At 47.3% G+C, this 20,661-nt stretch overlaps 1 protein-coding gene across 2 annotated transcripts in view; it reads left to right on the forward strand.

The window, feature by feature from the left end:
• The window catches only part of EDARADD (EDAR associated via death domain), a 157,557-nt gene that overhangs the window by 98,989 nt on the left and 37,907 nt on the right, over nt 1-20,661 (forward strand). The gene's annotated exons all lie outside the window — the stretch shown is intronic.

The following is a 20,661-nucleotide window of genomic DNA, read 5'->3' on the forward strand; positions in this document are numbered from 1 at the left end:
AAACACCTGCACAAATATGTCCTTCATGGAAGACTCATCAGAAGAAAACCTCCCCTGGGTCCTCACTATAAAATTCAGCATCATAAGCATGCAAAAGAACATCTAAACAAACCTGCTGCATTTTGGAATAAGTCCTGTGGACCGATGAGGTTAAAATAGAACTTTCTGGCCACAATGATCAAAGGTATGTGTAGAGAAAAAGGGCACAGAATTTCAGGAAAAAAATATCTTGCCAACCAATAAGCATAGGGCTGGATCAATCAATGCTTTCGGGTTATGTTGCAGCCAATGGCACAGGCAACATTTCACGGTTAAAGGGAAGAATGGATTTAATGAAATATCAACAAATGCTTGATGCAAACATAACACCATCTGTCAAAAAGCTGAAGTTGAAAAGAGGATGGCTTCTACAAATGGATAATGATCCTATAACAAAATCAAAATCCACAATAGACTACCTCAAAAAGCGCAAGCAGGTTTTACAATGGCCCTCACAGTCCCCTGATTTGAACATCATTGAAAATCTGTGGCTAGACCTCAAAAGGACAATGCATGCAAGACAACGCAGGAATCTCACAGAACTGGAAAACTTTTCCAAAGAAGAATGGATGAAAATCCCTCAAACAGGAATTGAAACAATCTTTGCTGGCTACGAAAAACATTTACAAGCCAAAGGGGGTGCTACTAGATACCATGCAGGGTGGCCAAACTTTTGCATTGGACAATTTTCCTTTTTTGTTAATTTAAAAATGTAATAGATGAAATTACATTTTCTTTTTTTCCCTAAAATACAAATGAAATGTGTCATCTATAACATTATGCCTTTTAGACATCATTTCATTTTCAACATGCTTAGCTGTTCACAGTAACAGTAATTTTGACCAGGGGTGCTCTAACTTTTGCATACCACTCTAGTCATTGTTTCATTTATAATGGTATCATATGGATCATTGAATTTAAGATTTGGAAGCTCTTGGGAACTTGTAAATCCATAAACATCTTAATGTAGTTTAATCAACAAAGACAAAAATTTGAAAACAGACCCCATATATCAAAAATGAGATAATTTGCAAAAAAATCTTTACTATAGTTAATTTAACTTTACCAATCCATATTTGATGCACATTAGTGATAGATTTGGCATATATTATCCTGCCTAACTTTTCATTACAAACTGAAAACTGACAAAAAAGGCACATGAACTCATTTAGTACAGTTGTGAAAAGCACAACCCTAAAAAAGGTTCATCCAGCTGCTGCTCCGCCGGTTGGAAGCTCCAACGTAGATATCAAACAAATAACTTCAAAGCAGGTAATTCTGCACTGCTGGTAAATAAAGAATTCCAGTATCCATGATGTTCAAAGGATGTGTGGTTAATTTTCAATGCATTTTAAAGTCGGTCTCCCTTATTCCTAAGGAAAAGCCACAGAAAAGTCTTCAATTATTTGTTTGGTTGCCCAACTTTTCAACCATATTTAGTACACATCCCTATGATTTAACAGAGTGGGAGGCGAATGTATGAAATGTCACACATTAAAGGCAACCAATCAGCAGGATTTTCATATATAAAGTAAAGCCAGTGCTAAACTGGCTCTAGGATGCTGAATGTAAGCATAGCTTTTGTTCAGAGATTGGATGTTTTATTTCAGAAATATGTGCAGCAATGCACTTCTATTTGATACAGGTGCAACAGGAAGGGAATATGGGGGTTGGGCCTTGCTATCGATTCCATCCCTGTCTGCTGCCTGGCCTTCCTCCCCTCACCATTATAGACGTTAATTTCGGCGCAGGCAGACATACAGTGGTGGTAATAGATAGCTAGACCCGACCCAAATATTCCCTTACTGTTGCACCTGTCAATCAAATAGCAGTGCATTGATATAACTTTACTTGCACATATTTCTGAAATAAAACATCCACTCTCAGAACAAAATCTATGATTACATTCAGTATCCTAGTGCCGGTATAGCACTGGCTTTACTTTATATATGAAAATTCTGCTGGTTGTTCCCTTTAACACTAGACGTCCCAGAGAGGGGTCATTTAACATTTCTACCATTGGAACCCTATGGAGCTCGAAATTCCTGGGACTTCTAGTGTTAAGAATACTGCACAAATTACAATTTTTCTACATGTTCAAATTTAAGGCTCAAACATTAATTTATTTGTTCAATGCCTTTTTTAAGACTATTATGACCTGTCTAGAATATGTGACTTTTATATAGAAATCATAAATATGTTGCATTCACGCCACAAGGTTAACCATACCTCATTTGCTAATCAGTTATCATTTTTGGTGAAGGTGATAAAAATGGTTTATGAAATGACATAAAATTGATACATTTGAAGCATGCATGTATTTACAGAACCATCATAGGTTGTGCAAAATGTGTGGCTTCTCCACAATAATAAATGTTCCCCACAATGTATTATATTATGTGATCTTGTACTGCAGTATGTGGTATAATCCAGAATTGAGTTTATAATTGTATTTGTTGCCATGGGAGTCAGCAGAATTTTGCTCAGACACATTCTCATCTGTAATTGTCACATTTTTCAACGTGGCACTCGCCTTCAGACCAAACGATGTCTGACAACCAACAAAAATACAACTAAACAATACAAGTAAGTGGGAACACCGGGGACACAATAACAACGGTGGGTCCCAGCTCTAGTGAGAGAGGTAGATGGGACACCTCCTATCCTCACCTGCAGCTGTCCCTACTCTCCTAGCCAGGCCCTATACAGTCTCCTCAGTTGTCGCCAAGCAGGAACCCGAGACCCTGAAAAACCCTGTAGTTGCCATGTGTTGGCAGGTAGGAGACACTAGCTCCACTGCTGCACTAATATGACACAAGGAAAGGTAAGACAAACAGGGGAGACAGTAACAATAAAGGATAAAGTCCGGCATCTGTAACATTCCTTCACAGGTCCTTCCACCAAGGGGGCCAGAATACAAATGGATTTGTATAATTAGCAAAGATTACTGGAAACCTAGCTACTTAAACTCAAAGGGGTGAGGGCATAGAGCAGTTGCAGCTGACATGCACTGCTGGGAAGATGCTAGCTGCAAAATTAGCATTAACTGTTTCAGCACCAAGAGAAACAAAAACAACATTTAATTGTAGAGTCCCGTCACAAGTCTCCAAAAATAGTGAGACGACTGTGACAGTAATATAATAGAATTGGTTTTCGCTATATAATATTACAGTATACTATCTGATGTAAAGAAGAAGCTTTCCAGAACACGTCACTAGAGCCAGCGCTCTGCAGACATTGAGACAGCAATGGTTAAACAAGATTTTAATTTTTGATTTGTTAGAACTGTGAATACATGATCTTTAATGTCATGTATTTACACAGTTTATAAACTTTTGACAAGACTGAGTTTCATAGAACAATCTTTTAACACATAACATGAAAGTAAGATTAACAATATAACTTTCATTACAAAATCTGCAGTTTTACTCAAATTAGTTATTGCAAAAATGATTAAAACCCACATAAAAAATGACTACATCTGGTATTTTGTATGACCTCCATGACTTTAAGGGCAGTACCCAGGCTTGTAGGCATGTAACCTTCTTTATTAAATATGTGTATATATGCATGTAATGCTGTGTTAGTGCATTAATATACTCAACTACCGCTGTTCTCTCCATTGTCCAGTGCCATTCTTCTCTTGGTGACGTCACTCCTCTGCAGACTCTTTGGGTCATGCAGAGCTCAGTGTGACCCTGAAGTGGCTTTTACAATGTAATTTTATGGACTGTCAGAACAAGGTTACACGCTCTGCACCGCAGCTAAAAGGTGCACTTCAGAGCGCAGCTGAACAGCTGCGTTCTGAAGCGCATGGTGCCTGCAGAGAACGTGCGGTCTGCATGCTGCCTCTCCCTATAGACAGCATGCAAACCGCATGGAAGAAGTGACATGTAACTTCTTAGAACGCGCGCTTCGGGCATCAGCCGAAGCGTTGCGCTCTAATACGCCACGTGGGCACGGCTCCTGCACAATCTCCATAGATTGTGCAGGGGACGCAGGACGCATGTAGTTACGCTGCGCTGCAGAGCGCAGCGTAACTGCATGAATTACGCACACGTGCGCACATAGCTTTACATTGCAAGAGAGACTTCCAGCTCATACATAGAGCATAGACTAAGCTGGCTAGTCACAATTGCACTGATATAATTGTGAAAGAAAAAAAGAGAGAAGAGGGCGCTCCTGTGTGTAAGGGTAAACTTTATGTGGTGAATAATGAAACAATTCCACTCACCTATGAGTGTTGTACTACAGGTACAACACTGTCTGTTAGCACTGACAGAGAGATCCAGGTTACCCCTTGGCTGGCCGACACAGATCCTGTTGAGGATGATCACACAGCAGCCTTAGATTTCACTGCTGCTGGTGCTCAGACCTCCTGCAATCCTCCTGTTTGGGTCAGGGTCTCACTCCTGGATCAGATAAGAGGAATTCCATTCCCACAGAGCCAGGCTAATCTGATGTTTAAGTCAATGTAATTAGATCTCCTAAGGCTGGAGCTGCGGCACCCCGTGGACTCCCAAAGGAGAGATAAGGTATTCAAAGAAGAAGAAAAAAAACAAAAACCACTGTGTAAAGGACGCTGCTCACAAAGGAGATAGGAGATAAATAGTGAAGATTTATTTGAGCTACAACGCGTTTCACGGATACAATAAAACAATAATAATTTCCCCCTTCCTCAGGTAAGCATAAAGATAAAAGTGTAGCAGACACATATATATATATACAATGAAAGGATAAGATAATGCACAGACCCTCCCTCAGTGTTGATCCCAATTAAGAATTGATTACCCCATATGTAATTAACCCCCATAATAATCTAGTTCTGACACCCCAGATTGTTTTTTGGAGATCTGAGGGTTAATTACATATAGGGTAATCAAATGCTACCTGAGGAAGGGGGAAATTATTATTGTTTTATTGTATCCCTGAAACGCGTTGTAGCTCAAATAAATCTTCACTATTTATCTCCTATCTCCTTTGTGAGCAGCGCCCTTTACACCGTGGTTTTTGTTTTTTTTCTTCTTTGAATACTGATATAATTGTGAAGCAGATTATAATGGCGCTGGACATTGGACAGAGCAGCAGTGGGTGAGTATATTAATACACTCACACTACATTACATGCATATATACACACATTTAATTAACAAAATATAAATGAGAGTGTCGCAATATATCACTAACTTCTTCATTCCATGCCTAAAAGACTTGATGCTGTCCTTAAAGCACCACTCAGGGCGTTTTTTTTCCAGCACTGGAGTGGTGCTTTAAACTCAAGTTCTCTGCCCTCGGTATTATACTTACCCTCCAACAATTTCATAGTTTTGAACCATCCTGTGCCCAGGACCAGAGTGAAACTCAGAAGACACGTCACTAGCTCTCAGTACAAGTTTATGAGAGCCAGAACAAAGCAAAAATGAGGCCCTCATAGAGATGCAATGATTTGTGTCTTCCGGCGCGGTCCAGTGGTCCCAGATACCAGCATGTCACAAATCACTGGAGACCAACTGGAGAGACACTGGAAACTGATGAAGGTGGGAGGTGGTGAGTATAGGATAAGGGTCAGGGGAGTTACATTAAAGCACCACTCTAGCACTGAAATACGAAAAAATAATTCTGGAGTGGTGCTTCAGGGATCATGGAGATCATACAAAACACTAGATGTAGTAGTTTATAATGTGGTGTGTATTCAGTTTTACTCAAATTATTTGATGCAATAATGAAGATGTTGTAATGAAAGTTATATTATTAAGCTTACTTTCAGGTTAGGGGTTAAAAAAAATGTTCTAAGAAGCTCAGTCTTGTCAAAATTTTGAAAATTATTCCTGTGTTTAGTGAAATATTGATTAAAATCTAACCTTGCAAATGGATTGTATTAATTTGTTCTGAGTGTCGCGCCCAGGGATATGGGGTACTCGGTACCAGGCAGTGTCTCTCTTGGGAATGTCACGGTGGTGGCCGTTGCCCAGTTCCGTGCCCTGGGCCCTTTTTGTAATGGGATGTATTTACAGGGGATTTAGGTTAGTGTTAGGCGGGCTTTGCACGTTGCGGCATTGCACGTGCGATGTCGGTGGGGTCAAATCGAAAGTGACGCACATCCGGCGTCGCAGTCGATATCGCAACGTGCAAATCCTTTTTGATACGATGAACGAGCGCAAAAGCGTCGTTATCGTATCATCGCTGCAGCCTCCGACATTTCCATAATGCCGGTGCAGCGACAGGTGCGATGTTGTTCCTCTCTCCTGCGGCAGCGCACATCGCTGTGTGTGAAGCCGCAGGAGCGAGGATCATCACCTACCTGCCTCCCGGCTGCAATGAGAAGGACGGAGATGGGCGGGATGTTTACATTCTGCTCATCTCCGCCCCTCCGCTTCAATTGGCCGCCTGCCGTGTGACGTCACTGTGACGCCGCACGACCCGCCCCCTAAGGAAGGAGGCGGGTCGCCGGCCAGAGGGACGTCGCACGGCAGGTATGTGCGTGTGAAACTGCCGTAGCGATAATAATCGCTACGGCAGCTTTCACTATATATCGAACGTGCGACGGGGGCGGGACTATCGCTGCAGCATTGGTAACACATTGTTACTGATGTCGCAGCGTGCAAAGCCCGCCTTAGTGTGACGCCACTTGCGGTGTTGCAGCTATATATATATATGGCGCTGCCGCTGCAGAATGTCACTACTGGGGCTGGTGGTAATTGCAGCCTGGATGGTAGGCCCTCCTCAAGCAGGGCCAGGCCCCAAAGGATGGGTGTTGTGACGGGCGTCGGAAGAAGGTAGTCCACACAGAGGTATAGTGCAACTGGTATTTACTCACTGCTGGTAGATGGTAACAGGTTACCCGAGACTGGCTGGTTTCACCTTCAGGTCCCCTTCGTCCCAGTGCCAGTTCAGAACTCTGGTACCTTCTTCCCCTGCACCTGTCTCTGGTAAATGGGTCCCCCTGGCGTAAAGCCTCTGGAACGCTCTACCCCAAGAAGTTAGGATGAATCACAACTTACTCAGCTTCAGACGCACCCTAAAAACGCATCTTTTTAGGGCGGCCTATCACACTCCCTAGCCAAACTAATTTCACCTAATCCCTCCACAACTTCTCAGAAAATAACCCCACGTCAAACTCAATGGCACCCAAATGCATCTCAAGGCTCTGGCCAACTGGTCCAGGAAGCCATTATCTATCCCCCATTTTATTGAGATGGCTGGATTGTCATTGTAAATAAGCACTTGTACCTAGCCCCCACCCCCATCTCATTGTAGATTGTAAGCTCTCACGTGCAGAGTTGTCTTTTTTCCCTTTAAATATTGTGTTTTCTATAACTGTTACTTGTTTTTATATGATTCTCCTGAATTGTAAAGCGCTGCGGAATATGTTGGCGCTATAAAAATAAAGATTATTATTTATTACTAGAAGGTGGCCCGATTCTAACGCATCGGGTATTCTAGAATTTACGTATTGTGTAGTTAATGTATGATTTTTGTTATATATATATAGATGTTGTTGTGTGTAGTTACCAAGTGTTTGTGTAGGGCGCTGTAAATGTTCTGGGTGTTGTCTGGGTGTGGGGGTGTGTTTTACTATATTTTTAAGCACTAAGGTTCAGATACGGCTTTAAAGAAGGCAATTAAGTAATTTTATTATAAAGGTTAATATGAAATACAAACTTAAAGGAAAAGTATGATATTGCGTACACTTTTGTATAATCAACATACAAAGGTTAAGTACAGTTAAATACTTACATCACCAAGGAGTTTTGAACATCATCTGTCTGGAAGTCAGAGAAGCATGACATAGACAGAGAACTCCTGGACATCACTGCCCGGACGTCTCATGGAGCAGGAAAGACGAGCTTCTGTCTGTGCTATATTTTATCTGATCTTAAATAGAGGCTTGAACAATATTACAAGCCTTAACGTCAATGTGTTGTATTTCTCACTGACCCATGCCCTTTGATGGCCAGTCTTTGAACATAGATCAAGTAGAGATAGAACACACATCAGACAATGGGGTAATTAACCCATAGACTTCAAATCTCCCAAGAATACACATCAGGTATTTGAGCTAGGTAAATCATAAGGTTTCTGTTACAATGGTATATTGTCTGTCCGTATGTTCAAGACAAACACACAGAAACCCTTAACTATACACAAGATTTTGTAACCATGTACACTTTGTCTGTCTGATTAAACAATATGTTATAGTATAACATAATGTATAAACTCAAAAATAGCCATTTTTATATTTGCAATACAGGGTGTGTGAGAGCGGTGTTGTATGTGTGTTGCGTTGTGTGTGTTGCGTTGTTTGTGGAGCGCTGTGTGTCTGCAGCGTTCTGTGTGTGTGTGGTGCTGTGTGTGTTGCGCGGTTTGTGTGGGTGTGGAGTGCGTGTGTGTGTTTTGGGGGAGGTATGTTTTGTGCAGTGTGTGTTGCGTGGTATGTGCGTATATTTATGTATGCCGCGGTGTTTGTGTGTTGGGTGTGTGCGGCATTGTCTGTGTGTGTGTGGGTGTCTGTGTAGGGCGGTGTTTGTGGTTCCCAGTGTGTGTGTGGTGTGTTGTGCGGTGCGCGTTTGGCGGTGTGTGTTTTGGGGGGAGGTGTGCACCCCCATCGTACTCCTTTCCCCATGCTGCGCACCCCCCATCGTGCACCATCCCCCATGCTGCGCACCCCTCATCGTGCTCCATCCCCCATGCTGCGCACCCCTCATCGTGCTCCATCCCCCATGCTGCGCACCCCTCACCGTGCTCCATCCCCCATGCTGCGCACCTCCCATCGTTTTCCATCCCCCATGCTGCGCACCCCCCATCGTGCTCCTTCCCCCATGCTGCGCACCCCCATCATGCTTCATCCTCCATGCTGCGCACCCCCCATCGTGCTCCATCCCCCATGCTGCGCACCCCCTATTGTACTCCAACCCCCATGCTGCGCACCCCCTATCGTGCTCCATCCCCCATACTGTGCACCCCCTATCGTGCTCCATCCGACATGCTGCGCACCCCCCATCGTGCTCTATCCGACATGCTGCGCACCCCCCATCTGCTCCATCCTCCATGCTGCGCACCCCCCATCGTGCTCCATCCCCCATGCTGCACACTCCCCATTGTGCTCCATCCTCCATGCTGCGCACCCCCCATCGTGCTCTATCCGACATGCTGCGCACCCCCCATCTGCTCCATCCCCCATGCTGTGCACCCCCCATCGTGCTCCATCCCCCATGCTGCACACCCCCCATCGTGCTCCATCCTCCATGCTGCACCCCCCCATTGTGCTCCATCCTCCATGCTGCACACCCCCATCGTGCTCCATCTCCCATGCTGCGCACCCCCCATCGTGCTCCATCTCCCATGCTGCACACCCCCCATCGTGCTCCATCTCCCATGCTGCACACCCCCATCGTGCTCCATCCCCCATGCTGCGCACCCCCCATCGTGCTACATCTCCCATGCTGCGCACTCCCCATCGTGCTCCATCCTCCATGCTGCACACCCCCCATTGTGCTCCATCCTCCATGCTGCACACCCCCCATCGTGCTCCATCCCCCATGCTGCGCACCCCCATCGTGCTCCATCTCCCATGCTGCACACCCCCCATCGTGCTCCATCTCCCATGCTGCACACCCCCCATCATGCTCCATCTCCCATGCTGCACACCCCCCATCGTGCTCCATCCCCCATGCTGCGCACCCCCCATCGTGCTACATCTCCCATGCTGCGCACCCCCCATCATGCTCCATCCTCCATGCTGCACACCGGCTCTGTCACGATCCCAGCATCGCAAGGTTATGTCCGCCGGGGGCGGAGCCGAGTGTGCCAAAGTGTGGCGGGGGCGAGCGGGCGAGGCGTCAGCGTATTCCGGCTCCCTGCACATGTGTACCGGGAGCCGGTGTACACTGGAGCGAGCGATGCGTGCGGAGGGCCAGGGCAAGCGGCTAATCTATGCGGGGGGCGGGGCCAGACCGAGCCTAGCGGCCAATCCGTGCGAAGGGCCGGGGCAAGCGGCTAATCCATGAGGGGGCGGGGCCAGACCGAGGCGAGTGGCCAATCCGTGGGGGGGGGGCCAGGCCGAGCCCAGCGGACAATCCAACAGTTGTCACTCTAACGACACTGTCACGGTGACACTGTCACGGTGACACTGTCACGGTGACACAATTTTGGAGCAAGACAGACAGACAGAATAAGGCAATTATATATATATAGATTAAAGGGAACCAATCATCAGGATTTTCGTGTATAAGCTGCAGCCAGTGCAGTACTGGCACTATCATGCACAGTGTGTACATACCATCAGGGGGCAGCTCGGGTGTTTAGGCAGTGAAATTCATCTTTATAAAGTTTGAAATTTCGTGCACTTTTTGATTGACGTGTGCACCTCTCTGTTAATGTCCGGGCGGGTTATGCAGGAGTTCCCCGCCCCCCCACCAGCCTGTTCCTCCCTCTCTCCTGATGTCCGGGCGGGTTATGCACGTGTTCCCCGCCCCCCCGCGCCGCCTGTTCCTCCCTCCCTCCCTCTGGCTGTATGTAAATATCTAATCTTCAGAAACATGGCGCCGGAGTGGGCCTCTGAGCACAGCGCTTATCTCCGGCGCCATGTTTCTGAAGCCCGCATCACACAGCTTGGTGTTAGAGGGCGGCACATGCGCCCTCGCTCCTTCAGATCCCGTTGTGACCGCAGGAGCGAGCGCGATCACAACAGGACTGCAGAACAGCTGATCGGAGGACGCGATTACCTGCTGCTCCTGTATCGTGCCGCCCCAGGACACCGGGCCAACACACCAGCCGGTGTGACATCGCTGTGGCGCCGCCCTCTCAGACACCAAGTTGTGTAATGCGGGGGCTTCAGAAACATGGCGCCAGAGATAAGCGCTGTGCGCAGAGGCCCACTCCGGCGCCATGTTTCTGAAGATTAGATATTTACATACAGCCAGAGGGAGGGAGGGAGGAACAGGCGTCGCGGGTGGGCGGGGAACACGTGCATAACCCGCCCGGACATCAGGAGAGAGGGAGGAACAGGCTGGTGGAAGGCGGGGAACTCCTGCATAACCCGCCCGGACATTAGCAGAGAGGTGCACACGTCAATCAAAAAGTGCACGAAATTTCAAACTTTATAAAGTTGTATTTCACTGACTAAACACCCGAGCTGCCCCTGATGGTATGTACACACTGTGCATGATAGTGCCAGTACTGCACTGGCTGCAGCTTATACACGAAAATCCTGATGATTGGTTCCCTTTAAAGCAACTAGGGGTCCCCGTCCGGTGGTTTGTCCACTTCTGTCCGCCTGATGGTAGCGTGAACCCTGTGGGGTTGGAGTCTTTGGTCCTGTCTCCGGTTCTCCCTTTGCTACTGAGTCCTCGGATTCTTAGGATCAGCGAGGTCATTGATGGTCCCCTCACTGTGCATGTGTTAACAGGTCGGCTTGAAGCTCTTTCCTGTCCTAGGTTCCTTTACCCCGTCAGTGCGCAGTTCCAGGAGTACTCCAGTGGCGACTACTCTCCTGAGTACCAGGTTACCATTAACCTGAGTCAGGACATTGTTTCACTTCCACCCTCACTCCTCTACTACTGTCAACTCACACTGACTACTCTCCACAGTCTGCCCCCCCACATGGTGTTACCTGCACTGGTCTCCCGGGCCCCAGGGGGTAGGCCCTGCATCCTTGTGGGTATGCAGTACCTTGTAGCTCACTGATGGCATCAGGGGCGCTACACTGAGTATTGTATATATAGTCATGGCCGAAAGTGTTGTTATGTATTAGCATGGCACTTCTGTGGAAAGTGAACAAGTAGGATCCAGCCCCACAATTAGCAGAGAGTAAGGCGGGCTTTACACGTTGCAACATCGCTACCGATATATCGTCGGGGTCACGTCGTTAGTGACGCACATCCGGCGCCGGTAGCGACATCGCAGTGTGTAAATCCTAGGTGCGACGATGAACGAGCGCAAAAGCGTAAAAAATCGCTGATCTGTGTCACGTCGTTCATTTCCATAATGTCGTTACTGCTGCAGATATGATGTTGTTTGTCTCCTGCAGCACCACACATCGCTGTGTGTGAAACTGCAGGATCGACAAACATCTCCTACCTACGTCCACCGGAAAAGAAGGAAGGAAGGAGGTGGGCAGGATCTTCCCGCTCATCTCTGCCCCTCCGCTTCTATTGGACGGCTGCCATGTGACGTCGCGGTGATGTCGCTGTGACGCGGAACCTCCACCTTGAAGGAGGGATTGTTCGGCGATCACAGCAACATCGCCGACCAGGTATGTGCGTATGAAGCTGCCGTAACGATAATGTTCGCTAAGGCAGCAAGCACCAGATATCGCATGTACGACGGGGGTGGATGCTATCGCGATCAACATCACTAGCAATTGCTAGCGATGTCGCAGCGTGTAAAGCCCGCCTAATACTTAGCACTCAGATTGGTGAAAAATTTGATTTATTGAGAAAATCCAGACTAGAAACTGGACAGACGTTTCGGGCCAACATGGACCTTCATCAATGTGCAATGTGTGAGTCTGTAAAGGCTTCAGGCAAAGCAGGCGCTGTGTGGAAGTCTCGGTGTCCACCACTGTATAGTAGAAGCACTGTCACCTCTACAGTGCTGGACAGTCTAGATTTTCTCAATAATCTTTTTTTTTTCACCAATCTGAGTGTCAAGTATTACTCTTTGTTTATGGCCGAAAGTGTTGGTGAGTCGTCCAGGGATAAGGGTACTCAGATCCCGGCCAAGGGTCACTTCAGTAAGAATCACGGTGGCGCGACCCGGTCTGTGATCCCAGGCTCCACAATAAAAGGGGAAGTAAGTAGGGGAAATTGTCCGTGACTCCACTCGTGGTGTGCGGTGAGGTAACGGAGCACCGCCGCTGCCGGTTAATGGATCCCGGGGATGGTGGTGGGCAGAAAGGTTGTGATTTCCCTCCAGGGGTAAGGTGTTGGTGTCCCGGGATCCCGGTGAGGTGGGGCAGGGAGGAGATGGAGACCGTCTGAGAGCTGTGCGCCTGGTTGGACCGGGGGATGTTGTTACTCACAGTTCGCTTTGCAAGAAAATTCACACAGAGTCAGGAATTAACCAGAAATTGCCGGTGTCCGTAGCCTTTGGTACAGATGGTGTTTAAGTCCCACACACGGTGCAGCAGACCCCTGTTCTTGCCCTGCAGCCAGGTGCCTCTTTCTCCACTCTTTCTCTTTCTTTCCTCCTCAGCCGGGAACGGGGAGTCCACTCCCCTGCAGTGATCCGGGATCTCTTTCGATACCGGCGGGCCACTACCCTGCCCCGGTCACCTCAAGTCCCTTCCTCACTAACAGCCTGTCCCGGCCCTTTTGGAGCACTCTTCTGTAGAAGCCCGGGAGCTACAACTCCGGACTCCTCTCCTCTCCCTCTCCCCACACACTCTGCTCCAGCCCCCCCCCCTGCTGCTCTGTTTTGCTCTTACACTGGGTGTGGGGTGTCTGTCCTGCTGCACTGGTGTGGGATCAGGTTACCAAGGAGGAGAATGACCTGCTCTTTGCTGGATTTCTGCAGGTCTGTGACACCCTGGTTTTGCCAGGGCGTCACACACCCCCTTGGTAAAACACAGCCCGTCCTCGGGCTGTCTGGGCACTGACATTTATTGTAACGGGAAAAAGAAAGTGCACACATTACAACTATACATCTTCCCACATCGGGAGGTACGTTTACTAAAACTTTAAACTGTTCTGCCACCCCACACCTGCGGTGCAGATGGCCTCCTCCTGAACTTGAGGACGTTCAACAGGGGTGACAGTCCATAAAACAGTCAACTTTTTAACTTGCGGGTAGCCGTCCATGCTCTGCTACCACTGCTGCTGCCGCCACTCCCAGTATGGGGCACGGGTTCCGTGCTCTGCCTCCTGCTCAGGAGCCTGGCCCACTTGGATGCCCTCGGCACCGGCTTCAATCAGCCTCGCTAACTGCCGAGAGCCCCATTGCTCAGTGGCCTGCTCCTCCTCTCTGCAGGTGCACTCCGGCTGCTCCACAGCCAGGACGGGATACCTGGGAGCGGCAGGTGCCGCATCTGAGGCAGACTTCCAATCGGGTGCCACCTCCGTTGTGGCCGGGCGGACTGCCGGAGCCGACGTCATCACCGTTGCGGCCGGGCGGACTGCCGGAGCCGGGTAAGATGTTATCGGGGTTTGCGGCTCGCTTGTCCAGGAACGGAATTAGGCAAAGTCCTGGCGTCCCTGCCTTTACAGTCCTGGTCACATGAACTGCAGTTCCTTCCTACTGCTCCCGCTTGGTACTCGGGAGCAATCCTTCTAGCAACTTTTAAAGTTTTCCTTTCGCTTCCGGTCCTCCAGAGCTTTGCTTCCACCCGCGTTTTCAGGGGGCAGAGCCTCTTTTTCGCGCCCACCACTAGGGGAAGAAGGCGCCAAGCTGTTGTTTTTGGCGCCTAAAATGGCGGACTTCGGGATTTTTCCTCAGCGGGACGCCGCTGACAGACGGGACAAGGCGCACTTCCACCGGTAAGTGGATGGGTTCGATCCTGTTCGCGACGCCGAGTCGCCCAGGGATAAGGGTACTCAGATCCGGGCCAAGGGTCACTTCAGTAAGTATCACGGTGGCGCGACCCGGTCTGTGATCCCAGGCTCCACAATAAAAGGGGAATTAAGTAGGGGAAATTGTCCGTGACACCACCCGTGGTGTGCGGTGAGGTAACGGAGCACTGCCGCTGCCGGTTAACACTAGAACTACTGAGGTAGTCATTTTGACTACTTTGCACCATGTATTTCTATATAGGTGTCACGAGTCCAGTAGTTCTAGTGTTAATGGATCCCGGGGATGGTGGTGGGCAGCAAGGTAGTAATTTCCCTCCACGGGTAGGGTGTTGGTGTCCCGGGACCCCGGTGAGGTGGGGCAGGGAGGAGATGGAGACCGTCTGAGAGCTGTGCGCCTGGTTGGACCGGGGGATGTTGTTACTCACAGTTTGCTTTGCAAGAAAATTCACACAGAGTCAGGAATTAACCAGAAATTGCCGGTGTCTGTAGCCTTTGGTACAGATGGTGTTTAAGTCCCACACACGGTGCAGCAGACCCCTGTTCTTGCCCTGCAGCCAGGTGCCTCTTTCTCCACTCTTTCTCTTTCTTTCCTCCTCAGCCGGGAATGGGGAGTCCACTCCCCTGCAGTGATCCGGGATCTCTTTCGATACCGGCGGGCCACTACCCTGCCCCGGTCACCTCAAGTCCCTTCCTCACTAACAGCCTGTCCAGGCCCTTTTGGAGCATGCTTCTGTAGCAGCCCGGGAGCTAAAACTCCGGACTCCTCTCCTCTCCCTCTCCCCATACACTCTGCTCCAGCCCCCCCCCTGCTGCTCTGTTTTGCTCTTACACTGGGGGGGTGTCTGTCCTGCTGCACTGGTGTGGGATCAGGTTACCAAGGAGGAGAATGACCTGCTCTTTTCTGGATTTCTGCAGGTCTGTGACACCCTGGTTTTGCCAGGGCGTCACATTGGCACCTTTGAAATTATTCCAGAAAATGAAGTATTTCTCCAAGAAAATGATTACAACTAGACATGTTTTGTTATGCCCATATTCCTTTGTGTGTATTGGAACAACAGAAAAAAACAGAGGAAAAAAAAAGGAAAATTGGATATAATTTCATGCAAAAACTCAAAAATGCGCTGGGAAATATTCTTGGTAACTTTCCAGAATTGTAGGTAACAACTTGCAGAAAGTAATAAAAATGCCTTATTCTGGCATTTGGCAAATATAAATAATTTTGGTTCCTAATTGACCTAAAACGGGAAAGGTTTATTCTAATTTCATATCAGATAGTGAGAAAAACATGCAGATGTGTCTTTTTAGATAGTGTATGCAAGCTACTAGTTTCACCTGTATGTGTTGCATGTAAAAAGCTACACAAAACAATCAAAAGCTTACAAGAGTTTACAGAATGTGAGATACTCAAACATATCTGACCCCAAGGTGACATTCTTTCATTTTGTCATAGTAGAACATTATGGAATGGACTTTCCATGAAATAGTATATATTGCCAGAGGTGATGGGGTGTTGACATCATGTTCCGGCCATATCCGTTGCTGAAACCTAAAGTAAAATCTTTGTGAGCAACACATCAGGCTGCTGAGTGCTTATATAATCAAAGTCATTTGGGCAATATAAAAGTCTAATACAGAGAATATTATTTCATGTCATTGGTGGAAATAATACCAGATTCCACATTCTCGAGATATAACCAATACATAATATATAGTGTGTCCGAACATATAGAAATTACAATCAAAGAGTTCACAATTTTCCACTATCAAAAAATAATGAAGCCTTGCTTTAGATTTGCAGCATACTCTGTGCTACTTTTTAAAAGAATGACCCAAGCATAAAATGATTGCAAAACTACAGGTGACTATAACCTCTTGCATCTGCAGACAATTTTAATTTTTACATTTTTATTTTTTCCTTTCCCTTCTCTAACAGCCATAACTTTTTTTTTAGCTTTCTGCCGACATAACCGTATAATGACTTGATTTTTTTGCAGGATGGCTTGTAGTTTTGAATAACACTATTCATTTTCCTCTACATCTAGAGTAAAGAAAGTTTAATCATAGATTGTGCTTCTTTACTGTAAAGCCTGCTTTACATGATACGACCGATTGTGAGATAGCACGATCGATCGTACCCGCCCCCGTCGTTTTTGCGTCACGGGCAATTAGTTGCCCGTGGCGCACAAACTCGTTTAACCCCCGTCACACGTACTTACCTTCCGGATGACCTCGCTGTGGGCAACGAACGTCCACTTCCTGGAGTGGGAGGGACGTTCGGCGTCACAGCGGCGTCACACGGCAGCCGGCCAATAGAAGCGGAGGGGCGGAGATGAGCGGGATGTAAACATCCCGCCCACCTCCTTCCTTCCATTAAGTCATCGGGTGCTGCGAGAGGCAGGTAAATCTGCTGTTCATCGTTCCCGTGGTGTCACACGGAGCAACGTGTGATGCCATGGAAACGATGAACAACCGGCGCCATTTTAATTAAACAATTTTAAGAAACCTAGCGACGAGTAAACGACTCACGATTTGTGAGCAATACTGCGTCGTTAGGAGGTGTTACACGAGACGCCGTCATGTACGATGCCGGATGTGCGTTACGAAAACCGTGACCCCGACGATGCAGCGCACGATCAGTCGTCTCGTGTAAAGCCTGCTTAAGAGCAGTGCAACTATCGAATTGTCTGACACATGACGGTGTAATGGTTGAGTCACTACTAAAGATCAAGAGAGACCTAGGTGCCTTTTTTGAAAAATATAATATTACGGGTAGTGATGGTTCGATGACTGCAGTCAAATCATACCTCCACTGGTTTCGACCCCAATGGAAATCACTGATTGTCAGTTCGAGCCTCCACCCACATACAGCTAGCCATAAGCAAAATACTTCCGGGGGAGAGTGGGTGGGGATTTTCCATTTTTTTGGGGTGGGGGTTAAACACTACATCTGATCATGCTATTGTTACTCCTAACAGCAAGCGGCTCGCACTGGCCTGAGCAACAAAATTTGTAAGCACAGCAATCCTTGCGCGAATAGTAAGCATACAGAAAACATTTGAACTTCTAAAAAAACTATTTTTTTTCTTTGAAAGTCGGTGTTTAGTTCAGAAAACAGACACCAAACATCGCTCATCTCTAGGTGCAGTCAGACAACGCCCCCACCCTGTGTTACAGCATGTCTGATTGCTTGTAATCAGAGGCTCTGTGCTGTAAAAATACATGAAAAGCCGTATGCTTTATCTGTGCTGGGTATCATAATATGGGAGGACCATATGCCAATTTATTTGTTTATTTATTTAGTTTTACACCAATGTAGACACACCCAAAGTGTCTGTGATTGCAAGCAGTCACACACGCTGTTACACAGGGCAGAGGCGCTGTCTGACTCCAATCAATCACAGACCCTGGGACTGCCGATGGATCGGGGAAGCATGAGCGGCCCCGGACGTTTTGGTACAGCCACGCAGGAGGTTGGTAACTATCATATGCCCGATAAAATCCCCTGTCTAATCTACCACCATTTTAAAGCACCTGATTCGGGTCCCCTTAGGGCGGCGTCACACGCTACGATATATCGAGCGACATGTCGTCGGGGTCACGGATTCCGTGACGCACATCCGACATCGTTAGAGATATTGTAGCGTGTGACAGCTACGAACGACTGTGAACGAGCAAAAATACTCACCTTATCATTGCTCGTTGACACGTCGTTCATTTTCATAGTCGTAACTCCTTCTGCGCGCCGGTTGTTCGTCGTTCCCGAGGCAGCACACATCGCTCCGTGTGACACCCCGGGAACTATGAACACAGCTTACCTGTGTCCCGCCGGCAATGTGGAAGGAAGGAGGTGGGCGGGATGTTACGTCCCGCTCATCTCTGCCCCTCCGCTTCTATTGGGCGACCGGTGTGTGATGTCGCTGTGACGTCGAACGTCCCTCTCCCTTCAGGAAGAGGATGTTCGCCGCCCACAGCGAGGTCGTTCGGGAGGTAAGTACGTGTGACGGGGGTAAACGACTTTGTGCACCATGGGCAACAAATTGCCCGTGACGCACAAATGGGGTGGGTGCGATCGCTCATGAGATCGCATGATAAATTGGTGCGTGTAACGCCGCCCTTAGACTTATATGGGGACCGGGATCAATTCCGGACCTGAACCGTGTTTTCCAAACCCAGTTGGGCCCACCAATCCCGGGTATCTGCGGATCCACCCATCACTAATTACAGGTTATGGATAGTAGATTCTATGATTGGTGTTGATCCAGGGAACTAGTCTGATTGCTATATATGGAGTCGGGAAAGAATTTTTCGTAAATATGGAGCTATTAATGTCTTCACCATGGTGTTTTTACCTTCCTTTGAATCAACATATTAGACTATAGGTTGAACTTAATGGACTTAAGTAAATGTTTAGCCTTAAAAAGTATGAAACTATACAATGGACTGAAAACAGAAAATTCCAAGAGGGATGAAATGGTAAAATACAATGCTATTCTGCTATGTTTTGGGGGATGTTTTGTTTCTACAGTATTCATTGTATGGTAAAAATGATGTGGAAACATGATTCTGTAGGTTAGTACAATTGCGACAGCTCGAATCTTACCTAGATTTATTTTATTTATGTCGTGAAAAAAATTCAAAAGTTTTTGTTCTTAAAATGGGGTTTGTGTCTCCTTTATTCCAAGACTAGTAACTAGGGATAGGATTCAGCTGATTTTTAACAGTTCTTCCAAACCAATTGTTGAAATCATAGCCAGTTCGCAGAATCAGCAAGAAGTGCCCTTGCCAGTTGCCTGTTGCTATGACAGGCCAGGGTCATGTGAACACCCCTATGCAATCATGTAATCTCTTCTGTGACATCTAGCCTGTGGCTGGCATCATAGAGGACTGCAATCTTTATACTGTGATACTGCTGCATATAGTACCAGCGATCAGACAATCTCAGGTTCAAGTCCCCTAAGAGAACTAACAAAGCAAAGAAAAAAGTTTTTAACATATCTAAAATTTTAAATAACCCCCTTTTCCCATGTTAACAATAAAGATATGTAAAAAAAATACACATATCTGGTATCAACATGTTCAGAAAAGTCTGATGTATGTAAATATGAAATTAATATGAAATGTAAATATGAAATTAATTAACCCAATCTGTAAAAACTTTAAAGGGAAAATAAATCGAATTGCCAGAATTGTGGGCTTTTGGTTGTTGTAACTCCACAAAAAATTGTAATAAGAAGCGATTAGTGTTGTATCTACCCAAAAATAGTATTGATAAAAATATCAGGTTACCACTAGTGATTGACTAGAAGGTGGACTCGCATATAATCGGGACCAGCAGATCAGGTTCAGAATTGATCCAGGATATCTGGCCAGCGGGCGGTAACCATATACCGTAAGTCTATGAGGACCAGAATCCAGTGTGTAGAAAAGCAATGTCTGACTTTCATTTGTTCATTTTCATAGATTTTTTATTTATTATTACTTTTGTCAGATCAGATTCAAGTTATTTCTATGATTATTGGGTTTTTTTCTTTCATTAAAAGATGGGTACCAACAATTTTGACCCCTTGTGCACATGTACCGCCCCGTGCTCGGCGGCAACCGAGCCGCTCGGATCCGGACTCGCCGGGTGGTGGCTCGAGCGTCTCCGGACCCGGGGGCCCCGTGGTCCACTTCGATCTGAAAGGGGGGCTGGAGCTCGTAGGGGACGTAGGTGTGCGGCCGGAGCTGTGTTTGAGTTCGTGACGCCATCCACGGGTTGTGGTGAAGGTGGACACCACCGCTGCGGTTACTGGGCACCCGGGGGAAGATGTTACGCAGCAAGATGTTAAATCTTCCATGGGCAGGGGTGGTGGCACCGGGACTTGTTGGGGTTTTGTTGGGCAGTGCAGGGAGGTGCGCGGCCAGAGGGCACTGTTGTACTCTCGGTTAGTAACGAACACGAGTCTCTGGTAAACCAAGTTGATGATGGTCGGTGCCCGCAGCCGTCTGCGTCTGGTCCCCCACCCGGTTGGTGATCTCTGCCTTTCTCCTGCACCGTGTTGTGTATTTTTGGGCTACCTGCACTTCAGCGGCGGAAATCCACTCCCTGGCTTGGTGGATGTCGGGAGAGCCCTTTT

This window comes from Anomaloglossus baeobatrachus, chromosome 3 (assembly GCF_048569485.1).
Source record: "Anomaloglossus baeobatrachus isolate aAnoBae1 chromosome 3, aAnoBae1.hap1, whole genome shotgun sequence".
Classification (NCBI taxonomy): domain Eukaryota; kingdom Metazoa; phylum Chordata; class Amphibia; order Anura; family Aromobatidae; genus Anomaloglossus; species Anomaloglossus baeobatrachus.